Genomic DNA, 14,526 nt, shown 5'->3' on the forward strand with positions numbered 1-14,526 from the left:
TAATGAATCAATGTCTTAAGTCCCTAATCTGGTGTAGTTTTAGAGTTTGGGGGTGTTTCTTAAATATTTTTAGGTGTTTCATAGTTTAAGCTTAGACCCACACTGTACCGGTAAAAGTGCTTGTGTAACACACCAAATAGGAGTGTATCTGGAAGATCTTATAGTGAAGGACATATGACTGCCTAATTTGCTATGGTGGCATGCTGAGCTAAATGACTTTATTCTGTTCCTGGTGAAAATACGGCTAATGCCATGGGTCCTTATCAGTAACTTGAAGTAAGCTATCAGTGTACATCCTTCTGTTCCTCCCTTCTCCTCCCAGAAGGTGTTCTTCAGGCAGCTTGCATTTTGTACCATCCGGCTTCCTGCAGGATGGTAGCATGCCAGAAAGAGTTTCACCTGCCCCGAGGCTTTAACAGTGAAGGACAATCAAGAAAAAAATACCAAACACTTCCCTCCTAAACTTAGAGCTGGAATGGTAACCAGGAGCTTTGGGGTGCTTGTTAAAGACCACTGCTTCCTTTGCCCAGTCTTTCCATATTCCCCTGCTAGCCAATACCAGTAGGACTCGAGTGCCTGGCTCTGTTTTTATTACCTAGCACAATGAGGAAATGTTTGGAATATTTAATTTCTATGAGTGTATTAGTAAACAAGAGAAACAACCCCTCTACCTTAAATGAGACAGAAAGTTATGCAGACCTGCCCAGCTCAGCCAGAAAAGGAATGCCACATGAATTGGAAAGTTATCCTTCAGTCAAGTAAGAGTAAAATAACAACGCCTTAATTCAGTTGCATTTCACTGTTTTACCTTCCCATCATTTCTTCAGTTCTCTCCCACACCATTCCCCCAAGATACTCAAATGGAAAAGCTTTCTTTCGAAGATACATACACAAAGGGAGAATTTGGCAGTAGGTGAGATTCTTTCTGATCAAAAGCATCTTAGTGTGCTCTGATCCTCCCCAGAACTTAGCTAAACATACAGAAAAAGGATTCTTACTCAGTACTCTTTGTCGTTACAGGTCCTTTTGATTGATATTGTCACTGCACATTCTAAGGGCATGTGCCTGTGTGTATCTAGGCATACTTGTTTGAGTTTGGGCCAGAATATATGCCAAAAAGATTAGACATTTTTCAGCCCAAGTAGAAGAGAGCCTAAATGGGTTTATCATGGGGTTTTCATTCACTGTCATTTCTCCCTTCTTTATAGTTCATTGTTAGACTTCTAATTTTTCCCGACAGCAGTGCACACCCCTGCAGCTGGTCCTGCATAATGAGTCCCTCCTCCTAGACTGACATAAGAGTGGATGCATAAATTTGCTGCCATCAGGGTGCCTCCTTTAGCAGACACTGCCCACTCTCCCTGCTGGAAAAAATCTGTCCCCTCTGCAGCACTCTCATTTACCACCTACTACTTTTGCCTGTTAAGCCAAGATACTGCCTATGACCATTATATTGCCTAAGCTAAACATCAGGAAATTGTTGTTTTCTGACCAAAAAAAAATCCTTTCCCCCCCTTTCTCCTAATGGCAATTATTAGTGGAAATTGGAATGCCTTTGACAATGTATTTCATGAAAACATTACGCCATATAGCTACCAGCTACTGTGAAAAGCAAGAGATGACTGATGGTTTGAATTAGGAGCTGGAAGATGGGAAGGACTCAGGAGCAAGAATTTTGACTGAAATATAGGACTTTAGGAGGTTTTAAGTTAGAGATCCCTGTGTTCTCTGAGGTCCTGTAGTAATTCAAAATTACTGCTTTGAACCAGCAGATAAGGTCAGTGCTGTGAAATCTAAGGCTTCCTAGCTACTGAATTCATCCAGCTCATTGACAGTTTATAAATCAGGTAGAAATACAAAGTATTGTTTGAATTTTTTTTTCCTTAGCCCTCCATCCTCACTTATAGTGCCGGAATGTAACAGCTGACTAAAAGTCAGTGCAAGAATAGTTTGAAAGGCAGCAGTCTCTGTTCCTGTCCTGAAGATGAAAGCAGGTACAGGACAATTGTGCACTGTACAGGAAGAGCTTCATCATCCTTTACAAGCAGCAAAGGAATGGGTAAAGGTCACTATCCTTTCCAAGAGTCTCTTCAACAAAATATTAAGTTTCTCTAATAGGTATTTGATGTTAGCAATGTACCAATAGTCTGATAGTCATAGTTACTTTGTGAACTAAATGTTGCTTTTCTTCAGCTACAAGTATTTGGCCATTTTCTCTGCTGCTGTCCTTATGATGATTCATATCACAGTTATTTTAAAGAGGTGGATAGATTACAATTGTTTATATGCAAACAGAATATGGCATTGGCTGCTAGAAACCAATCTCACTAATATTTGGCTTGTTAGATTGCCTCCTGTTTCATGTTTTGGCTATCAGAGAAAGCAAGCTTAAAATTAATTTGAAATAGTTTCTTTCTTTCCAAGTGTGCTGAGAGCCAGTGGTATTTTCTCCTCTGTAAGTGCTGGCAATTGGTTATAAAATGTCAGAGGTGTTAGCAGTGTCAGCGACCTTCATCTAGGCAGTTGAAGTAATAGGCAAGTCTTGCTTTAGGACACACTACGGTTGCTGACAGGTTTTGATGTATCTGAAGCCATCTGTGTCACTAACAAGGAAGAAAGAGTTGCAAGGAGGAGAGTGGAGTGTAAATGTAACAGAGCTCATTCCGCTATACTTACTTGAAAAATTGTCAGGTTTTCTGTTCAACGCCATTCTGTACTCTTCATGGTCTTCTGATTAAGCCTGGAGGATTGTGGATTCAGGCCTAACTCATGAACTGATTTCTCTTCCATGCTTTGGTTACCACACAGTATTAGAAATCCAGTTCTTATGGCCTCATATGCAGAACTGCATTCCTGCAACAGACCTCCCTGCCAGCTGCCCATCATGTCCAGCTATTCCCAGGATACTTACATTTGACTTTGCATTTCAAGTATTCCCATTTAATACAGTGAGCTCTGAAACAAACTATGGGGTTGTTGAAGAAAAAGCCTTCTATATCTAACAATAGTGTCTTCAGACTCTGAGACTAAGACTCAGCTTTAGAACTGGTGATGCTGTTTTTTAATTTGAAGACAAATATTCTAATAAAGAATAAAGCTGTACCTGTGATTCTTGAAAAATGAAGGATAATTTGGGTTGGAAGGGACCACTGAAGATTATGTGGTCCAAGACCTTAGTCAGATGAGGGCCAGTGAGGTCAAGTTGCTCAGAACATATGAAATATTTAGCAGTCCAGCTCAAAACTTAAGTATATAGTGGTGAGTTTCTTGGGGTTTCTGAAATGGAAAGAAATTGAATTGTAGTATGCCTTCTTTGTTCTTTGCCTTTCAGAAGGGAAAATAAAAGGAATTAATAAAAAGGAGACTGCAGAAAAAAGTTATTTACTATGCATTTCCTTTTATTTTTAGATGGAAATAAAAATTTGATCAGGCTGAACCTTACTTTCCATACTCAATTATTCCCCAGAAAGTTGAAATAAGTTTAGATGTAGAGTTTTCAAGAATATCCTCCTAGATGTGAATTTGTGAAGCAAAGGGAAAGAGCAAAGTGACATTGCTGTTGAAAACTGAGCTTTAATAAAGGGAATCCATCCTTGAAAATGAATGGTGAACTTGAGGGAAAGGGGGACAGAAGGGATACAGGAGAATGTTAGCAGGTGAAAGTACAATGTAATTTAAAACATAGGTTAATGTGCCTATTTGAGCTTAGCACTGCTTGATTGGGTCATCCAACCATTGCCAGCTCAAAGTCAAATTCTTACCGTAAAGTCTTTTTGCCAAGGATTGGGCTTGAATCAGTTTATTATGACTCTACAATTATCTTCTACATAAGTGCTTCCTCCAAGGCGATATTAGAATGCCTTGTAAATAACCTTCTAGTGCTTTGCATGTCCTCAAGACATCTTAAGTTGAGAGGGCACCTGCAGCAGAGAAAAGCAGAGAACAATGTTTATCAGTAATGGTAGCTCTGATAAATTTTCCCTTTCATAAGGCTGTATCTCCAGCAGTCTGACAGTGAAAACATCCGTCACTAGATCTTGAATGTGAAATGTTGCATCTCTCCTGTATGAAGGGAACTGAGAGCCTGTTCTGTTATTCCAGGTGAGAAGAACATTCAAGGGCTCACACAGTACCCACTGGAGCACAGCTGAACAAGACTAAACTCCTCCTGAAGTCCCAGCAGAAGCAGGTTCCTCTCTCAAGCCTTGGTGTGCACGCAGACTTCTCATGTGAATTGTTTTCAGGTAAGCTTGTTTTTTCCTTTTAAAAATACATTGAAGTTTTCTAAATGGAAAATTAGATTCTGCCTTTCTAGACAAATTTGTTGCTATTCATCAAGACTTTCAGACACTGCTGGAGCATATAATAAATGTTTATTAGTACTAATGGAGATAAAACTTCTTGGAGTCGGTCTTGCAAGAGGCATTAAAAATTAGCAAATAAAAGAAATAAATAAATAAAAGACCAACTTGGCTGAGGTTCTGTATTCATAAACCTATTTATAGATGGTTTGCTGGGTCGAAGAGCAGGTTGTGCCTCTGCCAGCAAGATGCTCCAGCCTACTGCTGTGCTAGTGCTTGCCCTAATTTTGCACTTACATTCTGAGTCTCTCGGGGGAATGCTGAGCAGATGTGTGATTGACCTGAATCTCAAAGGTGTGTGGGTTTGACTGCGTCTCTGAGGATGATCGGAGAGATTCAATCAACTTCTTTTCCAGTATTTGTTCATGTTGATTAGCATGTGTTGACCTGACAGGTTTCTCAGAAACCTTCTTCCAGCTGAGAATTTTCTTTATCCCGAAGTGACCAAAGGGGCCTGAAGTGAAGATTGACAGAGAAGTTACACAAACATGGCTGTTAGTCTGTGCTTTAAAACCATTTTGGCAGCTGGCTTGTTGCTGGTGATGCCACTGGGAGCATGGCTCTCAGGAGTGCTGGTTCCAGCCTGTCATGAGCCTGTAGGGGAAGATGAGGGATTTTGCTGGGATTGCCTGTGCCACTTTCATCTTGGCTACCACTGATAATTATAGACTGTACTTTTTGGAAGATAGCACTTAGCCTTGCATCAAGAGAAATGTGTCTCCTGTCTGACACCAAAGAGAAATGAAACAACGGGAGAGAAAACAAAATTTATGAAAAGCCAAATTAAGGAAAAAAGTGTATTCTGGTGTTTAGCTAGTATCTGGCTGTATGCTGATTTGGAAGCATTTTTGTTTAGCATTTTGTGGGGAGGATATTTCTGTGTGTTATTTTGTACTTTTCCTTGAAAATTAATGGGAAAGGGTGAGATCAGAATACAGTTTTACATGCATGGGAGCTATAGAGTGAATAAAAATGAAGGCAGCTGTTCTGAAGTAATAACAAAAAGAAGTATATTCCACATTCACCTGAAACGCAGAGAAAGAACATGGAAATAGCCACTATTTAAGCTTACTTAGAAACACATCTCAGGGAAGATGAGTATCAGTAATTAACAAAGGTGGATTATCTGGGAAATGTGAACATAAGGGTGGACTGACTGAAAGCAAATAATAGCAGAATAATTTTGCTGTGGAATTTTAAACCACTTATGTGAATTACAGAGGTTATGTTTGGAAAGTAGCCAAAGTGCTTTATCGTCATTATAGATAACGTGCTTTCAGAGGTCTCTGCCTAGCCAGGGTTAGTGCTCCCACAGGTGAGTTGGCCTGAGTGTCTGTGTGTTTGGCTGTACATCACTGCTGTAAATTGACTCGACCTTTCTCAATCTGTCTCTCCCATTGTACGTCTTCCAAAAAATGCACAAAGGTGTGTCTGATGATACTCAGTGACTCAGCTTGTTTCTACGTATATTTGGGATGTGCCATGTTCTATAGGTGCTTGGTCTTAGTTTTTCAATAATGAAACATTTTGATAAGTCACATTAAACCACATAAAGCTTTTACTGAAATTACTACAGGTTTCACATAACCAAACTGAATAAAGGTCATATTTCAAGATGCCTGTTTCTTGAGCTCTGTTTGAAAGGAAGATTAGCATCCTTATGCATTTTTAAGAAAATAAGCCAAGGACTAAAAATCTGTTGTCAGCATTTTGGCTTAGACACCACAGTATGTTGGCTCATTGCTCTGAAGAACATGGAGAATATTAAATGTAGATATTAGTTTTGTTTCTTCCTCCTTGACAAAGAAGGTAGAAAATGCTCATACAAGACATAGAAATAGTTTATGGGTTTCTTCGGAATTGCCTTTTGAAGTGTACAGTAAGTAACTTTGAAGAATAGTGAATCTGAAATGTTAACTGTGTGTAAATAAGTATAAATCAGATTGGTTGGTTTCATTGGGGTAGGTTCGGTTTTGGGTTTTGTTTGGTTTTTTTTTTTACCACTGTTGAAGTACTTAACACAGCAGTGCTTAATATGAGAAAGGAAACCTCTAAAGTCTCTACTAAACTTTCTTTTCTTCTGAAAGCCTTCCTCAAACTTCATTAATCTTCAAAGCTTTCCGTTTAAATGGGTGAGCAGCACGATCATTTCTGCAAATTCATTTCATATGAAGATTTTGTCTTTAAAGTTGATCAAGTAAGAGGAGCTGCAAACCTGATTCGCTTGTGTGGAAACGAACTTCACATGTAAATCGAGCTTCTAATAAGTCTGCATTGTGCTAGAAGGTGCTAATAGCTGCCATCAATCAGAGGGCTGGTAAAAGTTGTTCTCCTCCTCTCCTCCACACTAAATGAGACAGCAATTAAATGCCCTTTTGTTGAGTGATAGCCGAGACAATGGAAATCAATGTCCAAAGCACAAACTAGAATGGCAAGTCTTAAGTATAAGCTAAACCATGTGTCCCAAGGGATTGGCATGTTCATTTGCTTACAGCTGAGGGGGTATATGAAAGGAGTAACTGGGAATGTAGACAGCAGGAGAAGCAGTAATGCTCCTTGGAGTGAAGCCAGAAAGGAATATTTGCTGAGAAGACTGCTTAATGGGGTGGAGACTATTTAATGGGGCGGTGTTGCCATCATTTTGCCTCAGTGCAACCCAGGCTCAGATAGCAGTACAAACTTGGTCTGGTATAGGTCTTGGCCTAAAATTGTGATCAGAAAATACGATACCAACTTCATTTCTGGAATGTTTTTATGTTGACTGCTCAAGAACAGGTGTGAAGCCTACTAATACAAACTTGATCTTTCAGCATTTCTGAAAGTGCTTTAGCTGACAGGGTGAGTTTATACTTGACCAGTGCTGCTGCTGCAGTGGTTTAGATCCCCGAGGCAGGATTTGCTGTGTTGTCAAGCTGCACTCTGAGAACCAGTATCTTCTTCCCCCACATGCCACTGGTTTTGTTCCCGAGTGCATACAGGTGCAGGAGTTACTCTTGCATCTCTCCTAAATAAAATTGCACTGTGAAAAAGCCCTTTTTGCTCATACAAAGGTTTCTGGTAGGTTAAAACAACTCCTCTGTGAGATTCTTAGTACTGCTTAACAATTTTGTGTGAACGATATGCAGACAGTTTGATAGCCAAGTGTCTTTTGCCCGTCTTCTTTGCTCATGACCTTCTCTGAAGCTCATTATGTCAAAGGGACACTTCCTTTTGACTGTAGCTCACAATTCTGCCTTTGCTTTATCGCCTTGCTGAAAGAGTCTTAAGTTACTTGTCTGCACAGGGCTGGATTGTCTTTAAGCTGTGTGTGGGTTTTGTTTTTGTTGTTGGTCTTCCCCCCCCCCCCTTTTTCTGCTTTTACGCAAAACTATAAATGCATTGAGAACAAGAAGCTATTGCGTTATTGATGGCAAGGCACACTGCTGTCATGCAGATCATGCTGTTGGCAGAAACTGTGGCCATACAATGCTGTGCAGCAGCTCAACTAAACTGAAAGAATGTCTTCTGCAGTTTTAAGTCTCTAAAGTAATGTTACAGTAAGTTTGGAGGGTTTGGGTTGGGTTTTGGTTTTTTGGTGCCTGAAAAATATTGCACACAAATAACCAGTCATCTGTGGTAATACTAGGATTTAACTAAAAGAAAACATGTTTAGAGAGTTCTGTATGGATTTTGTTCTGAGGAATGCTGTATCTATCACAGTTGTCTTGAGGCCTTGAACAAACTAAAACAAAACTACTTGCATTAAGAAAGATCCACAAAAATCAGCAGACATTAGGAGTAGACTCATACAAGACCTCTCCCTTATCCTTATTGCTGGATGATAAGACTGTCTTTTACCTGTGTCCTAATCAAGCAGACACTCTCTTTTCAGTGTTCTGCTGCACCCTTTTGGTTTATAGTATTGACCATTACTGTGAATGACACACATTACAATCTCATTGTCTTTATATCAGTTCAGGTGTTCACCTCTGATGTTAATTCGGGTTCTAGCCTTGACTTGCATCTCACTTTTGCATCATATTCATTGTAAGAGTAAAGTTGAGAGCCAAGGAACCAGGGGAGACTCTGGAAAGAGCAATGTACTTCCATGTTTCCATTGAACCTTTCATTGAAGGTTATTATGGTCTTCACTATTACCAATATTGGTGATACTTTTTCTTTAAGCATTCATATCAATAAATATATAATAATAATAATAACAATAAATTCTACAGTGTGACCAAGATGGTCATAAGCATAGAGAGTGCAAAAGCTGATTGTTCTGGTTTATATTCAGTTATTCTCTGTGTAATTCTGTATAATGATGGATTTTTATTTTTTTTAATCTACTTCTATATTGCAAACATTCAGCAGTCCAATAAAGTAGAGCTGTTGACTGCTATTTGACATGTCCATTATCTCCTGCAAATGCCTCGGAATACAATGGGGTAGCATGCAGACTTCAGAGCTGTCATGACAAGTATTAAGAACATGTCAAACCCCAGTGATGACTGATAACACATCTGTCATTTGCAATGGTATTATTAGAAAGAGGAAAGCCACTAGGAGAAAGATACTCTTGTTAAAAAAAGGGGAGGACAGTACAGGACAGGAGGAGAGAGGAATTACTGTGCTTTAGAGCTGCCTGTTCTAATTAGGCCTTGTCTAGTCCATAAACAAATCTGTTAACTTTCTGAAAGCTTTGGTAGGTTATGCATTTCAATGCTGCAGCAGTAATTCCATTCAAGTTTTTCTCTGGTGGACAATTGTACTGTAGGTGTTGTGTCTATGGTGAAGGTTCTTGACCAGTACCTGGAAACAGCTAGTGCAGTAGGACTACATTTTTTTAATTTTGCTTTTAGAATTGACAGTATAACAGATTATCATGGAAAAAGGAATTCAGCAGACATGTAAGATGTTGTCTGATGGAAAGACGATAGGAGTCAGCCAAGTACCCAGGTGGGCACTCGGGTACCACTAGACTGTTGCTGGATGGGGCAGCAGCTGTGTCAGATGTGTTCAACCAGGATGGCTGCTAGCTTGGATAATATGTCTGCTAGCCATCCATGCTGCTTGGCGTCTCAGAGGGGAACACCTGCTCTGGAGTTAAGGAGAGGCCACAGGGTGGTCTCAGGTCTGGGGAGTGAAAATGGAGAGCTGAGAGAGAGAGAAGACCTCTGTGAAGATGAAGGTGTAACAGTCATGGCACAGAGTGAACAATATTTGATTGATGTTTAAATGATCACTGGTAAGTGAGAAGCACACAGTAGCCTAGCCAAAAGTAAGTGCTGTCAGGTGGCTTTAGGCCACATTCCTCACAGTCACCAATAACAAACTGGCTGTCCTAAGCTCCCCATGTCATTTTGCTCCTGTGAGGTGAGCTCCCCTCGAGTGAGGCCAACGTCTTGACAGCCCCGCAGTGGAGCAGGGAGCACAGGTGGGGTGGCTGATCTCATCTCCATAGAAGGATGTGCTGGGGCAGACACCAAGGGTGTGAGCCAGGCTGCAAGCTGCAGAGTGACCTATGGCAGGGATGGGGATGGTGACCACTGTGTGCGTACTCTCAGCAGGTTACCTTGGGTCTAGCATGCACCAGGACTGTTAGAGCATGCTCATGGGCTCACATCACAGAATCACAGAATTATTGAGGCCTATGACCTAATGCTACCACACTGATTAGACCATGTCATTAAGTGCCACAAGAAATCCTTCCTTAAACACCTCCAGGGATGTGACTCCACCACCTCCCTGGGCAGTCCATTCCAGTGTCTGATTACCCTTTCCATGAGGAAGTGCTTCCTAATATCCAACTTAAACCTCCCTTGGTGCAGCTTCAGGCCATGCCTTCTTGTCTTTTCATAAGTTGCTTGGGAGAAAAACCTGACCCCCCCACCTTACTATAGCTTCCCTTTAAGTAGTTGAAGAGTGTGATAAGGTTTCCTTTGAGTATCCTCTTCTCTAAGCTAAACAACCCCGCTCCCTCAGCCTCTCCTCATAAGCCTTACCCTCCAGCCCCCTCACCAGTCTTGTCACTCTCCTCTGGACCCGCTCCAGCACCTCAGTATCTTTCTTGAAGTGAAGGGCCCAGAACTGCACGCAGTGCTGGAGGTGAGACCTCACCAATGCCAGTACAGGGGCAGAATTAAGTCCCTAGTCCTGCTGGGCACACTAGCAAGCCAAGATGCCATTGGCTTTCCATGCCACTTGGGCACACTACTGGCTTATGTTCAGCTGCTTGCCAGCCAGCACCCCAGGTACCTCTCTGCGAGGCTGCTCTCCAGCCACTCATCCCCCAGTCTGTAGTGCTGCATGGGGCTATTGTGGCTGAAGTGCAGGACCCTGCACTTGGCCTTGTTAAACCATACCGTTGGCCTCAGCCCATTGACCCAACCTGTTTAGGTCTCTCTGAAGTGTCTTCCTACCTTCTAGCAGATTGACACTGCCCCCAGCTTGGTGTCATCCACAAAATTACTAACAGTGGACTTGATCCCCTCATCCAAGTTACCAGTAAAGGTGCTGAACAGAATGGGGCCCAGTACTGATCCCTGGGGGACACCACTGGTCACCAGATACCAGTTGGATGTGGCACTATTCACAACCACTCTGTGCTCAGTCATCCAGCCAGTTTTTAACCAAGTGAAGGGTGCACTTATCCAAGCATGAGCTCTGACTGTGTCAGAGGTTTTGCTGAAGTCTAGGTAGACCATATCCGCATCTTTGCTTACCTGATGGAAACTTGCTCACCTGTCCAGATGATTTGAATAGAATGTAATTCATTCATTTGTTTATGTATTTTATTTTAGGATCTCTGAATAAATGTTTACCTCACTTGCAGAAGCTGAATGAGTAAGGACCAAAGAGCAACCTGAAGCAAAGACACCATTTTTTAAATGTGATGTATTGCAGCTTACTTTATTTTCCAAGGCAGTTCTCTTAAGGGCCTTGTGGCAACCATCCCAAATCAAAAAGTGGTTTGAGTATTTCAACCCCAGGCTGGTTTAGTATAGAAGTTGTTAGAGGAGACCATTTCTTTTTTATACTCCAGAAACCAAACTCGGCATTTCTTCAGAGTAACTTGAACTGTGTACCCCAAAATCGTTAATCACACTGTAAAATTGTGGCTTCAACTTCTTTATCTATACATAGGAGATTACTGTATGGGTTGCTAATGTGGTATCTTAGTGGCAGTACCTCAATTCATACTGGTTAAATTCTTAAAGAGGGCTGTGAAGAGCAGTGGTGCAGCCAAGAGCCTTTCTTCACTAGTTACAGGTTTGCTTTTGCCCCTGGGTAGATGCAACACAAATGTTCATCTGTATTAATGATGGGCAGCCTATGGTGTGTGAATTCATTCTGCAGTGGCTACCCCTTCAGGAGGAGACATGAGCACAAATAGGGCCTGCTGGCAGCATTCACAGCCACATTTATTTGTTTGGTTTTTTACCCTAGTATTCTCGTTGCCTTTCATCAACCCCCATATTTAATAGATGTATGTGGTGAATGAGATTCCTGTCCTGAGAAAGGACTAAAGTGCACATGAGCTTGGAGTACTTCTCTGAGGGAAGCTTTTCCTTCCCTGTGCTCTCTGTTATGCAATTCTCTAGATTTTGTCAGTGTAAAAGAAGAAATCAGAACATTTATTTGGGAGGCATTGCAGTAGTTGACTTGAGACTCGGTCATTTCCTTCTTTCGTTTTGCTGTACATGAGTTGTCCAGAGATAACAGAAAATCATGAGGCTGAGGGAGTCAACTTTGAAGATCATTGAACTTTAGATAAAATTCCTTTCAGGGTCCAAGATCAACACTGCCCTGCATGGTCTCGTTTCTGTTTCACATTTTTTTGTACTTAGCTGCAGCTGAATTTTATTTATTTTTTATTTAGTGGAAGAGTTGGAATCATCCCTGAAAACGAAGCTAAACCACCACTACTATCCTGTTTAAATACACAAGGATATCTTTAACCTGAAAAGAAAGCCCAGCAAAGAAAGCCCTTTGTAAGCCTAACCCTTGAGTTCATTGCATAGTTGAATGAAAACCGATTTCCATGTTTGTTTGGGCAAAGTAAAAGATTTCCAAAAGTTAAAGTAATGAGCAATGGTGGGGCTGTTGTTTGGGAGAGGGAAGCTGGAAGGTGAAATACTGTGAAACAACTTTTTGCTGATAGCAAATGAAAGCCCAGTGGGAGATTTCTGTCTTAAAAATATGTGACTGTTGACATGAAGATGTTTGTTAGAATATTTTTAGTGCTGATAAAGGAAAACAACATTCATTTACTAATCTTGAACAAGAACACATGTTAAGCTCTGGTTGCTCTGTTCTGGGTGGTAGCATTACACTATGTGTAGGAAAGATTTCTCTCAGCAGTTTCCTCTATTGTTTCCACCTCTAAGCCTTTTATACTGTATTTAGAGGAGAGGGAATGAGAAAAAGAGATTTGGTTGTCAGGAGAATGCTGTGCTACACAAGTCTCTGGTGAGACTTCTATAGTGGTGTTTGCAAGTTGAAATGTTACAGCTAATCCTAGATAAAGCAAAAAAAAAATGTGCTTATTTAATTGTGGTGTGCCGCATCAGTATTATCACATGAAAAGCACCAGTGATGCCTTGACTTGCTTGATAAAGTAAGAATTTGTTCATTGTAATGACCATTAGCTCACTGACAGACTGATAAAGAGATTACAGGGTTCAGCTTCCCAATTATAAAGAATCGGTTGGTGCACGTGCTATTCTGCTAGTCCCATCTCAGCCTGTGTTGTGGAACAGTCCAGGAAAACATCTTTAATGTTTTTAATGTGCTACCTGACAGCATGATCTCTACAGCATACCATTTTCTCTTCCTCTGACCTCTTACACACCAATTGTATTGGAAAAACATTAATTAAGCAGAAACAATGTATTTATTGTGACTCGAAGTTGCTTTTATCACAGCCACTTATTGTTCAAGTTCCCAAACAGGAATGAAAGAACCTGCTTAAAGATGCTCTGTTTAAGGATAGCTCTTTGTTCATAACTACCAAAAAGGAAAAGCAAACTATGAAAGGAAAAAAAAAAAAATCCCTTATTTTCTACTTCAGTCCCTTGAGTCTTGATGAAAAAAAGATTTATATCAACTCCCATCCAGATTTAGCTTAGTTTAATTTTAGCGTCAGTCATCAGCTACCAATGTGTTTTACTCTTCTTTAGGTGGACTATGCATTCCATGGTAACATCTTGAAAAGACAGTAATTTTTTTGTATGATATAATGTAAAGTGTGGAAATTGAATGGGAGTCTTGCTTATATGCTAACCTGTGGTTTTTTTCTTATGATGTGGTACCTTGGCAAAGAATACCTCAGCACCCTAAATAGAGACCAGTGTCCATAGAAGTTGTAATGCTGGTAGTGGCCATCATCTGAAGATCATGAGGCAGAAGGAACAGTTTGGAGATGAAGGATTAGATTTTGAGTTTCAGAGTCCATGTCCCTCTGAAAAACCTTGGAGTCCCACTGCTTCCCTAATGGTGTAATTTTGCTTGTCAAAGCTGATTCTGTCTCCACATAAGCCCTGTCTTTCTTATGGGGTGACACTGTCTTCAGATAGGAGACAAATCAATTCCATTTCCAAACCAAAAAATAAAGCCAGTATAGCTTCCAGAAAGTTGCACTGGGTCAAGTCCTACCCAGCAGAAATGTTCTCTGAAGTGCTCTATTAAATTCTTATGCATCCTATTTGTACGCCCTTAGCATTCCTGACCTTCTGTTATGGAGTGTTGTCTTCTGATGCTTCAGAGTAATTGATTATGTATCATGCAGAAAGGAGGTTTGCTTTTCTTAACTCTGCTGTCTTACTGTAACCAATTCCTCTGTAACCCTTCTAAATATTCTCCTGCCATTTTTGAACATTGCTGCAGCATTGGTGTCACTCCTAGTGGTGTGTGAAATTTTCTCACTCCCTTTTCCTTACCAGTTACATGCATTCTCATGAGGCAGTAATGTTGCTGTAAGATATGAGACAGAGAGCATTGTGACAGGAGAGTTGGAGAACACCACCTTAAGCCTATTAGTCAAAAAAGAACATACAATTTAAGATTTACAAGGAGTGCAGAAATTGATCTGAGGAGCTGGGTGCTGCCTGCTGCTTCAGAAAGCTGGGGGACCCGTTGAGATCCCACTAGTGCCAGAGAAGAATGTTTTTTCTGAAACACAGGA

At 40.8% G+C, this 14,526-nt stretch overlaps 1 protein-coding gene across 3 annotated transcripts in view; it reads left to right on the forward strand.

Annotated features, from left to right (window-relative positions):
• PLXNB2 (plexin B2) overlaps positions 1 to 14,526 on the forward strand; it is a 273,275-nt gene that overhangs the window by 88,418 nt on the left and 170,331 nt on the right. For all 3 annotated transcript variants that reach the window (XM_064142401.1, XM_064142407.1, XM_064142403.1), the window contains one exon: positions 4,102 to 4,244. The gene's annotated coding sequence lies outside the window, so the exon portion shown is untranslated. The remainder of the gene's footprint in view (positions 1 to 4,101; positions 4,245 to 14,526) is intronic.

This window comes from Pogoniulus pusillus, chromosome 4 (assembly GCF_015220805.1).
Source record: "Pogoniulus pusillus isolate bPogPus1 chromosome 4, bPogPus1.pri, whole genome shotgun sequence".
Taxonomy (NCBI): domain Eukaryota; kingdom Metazoa; phylum Chordata; class Aves; order Piciformes; family Lybiidae; genus Pogoniulus; species Pogoniulus pusillus.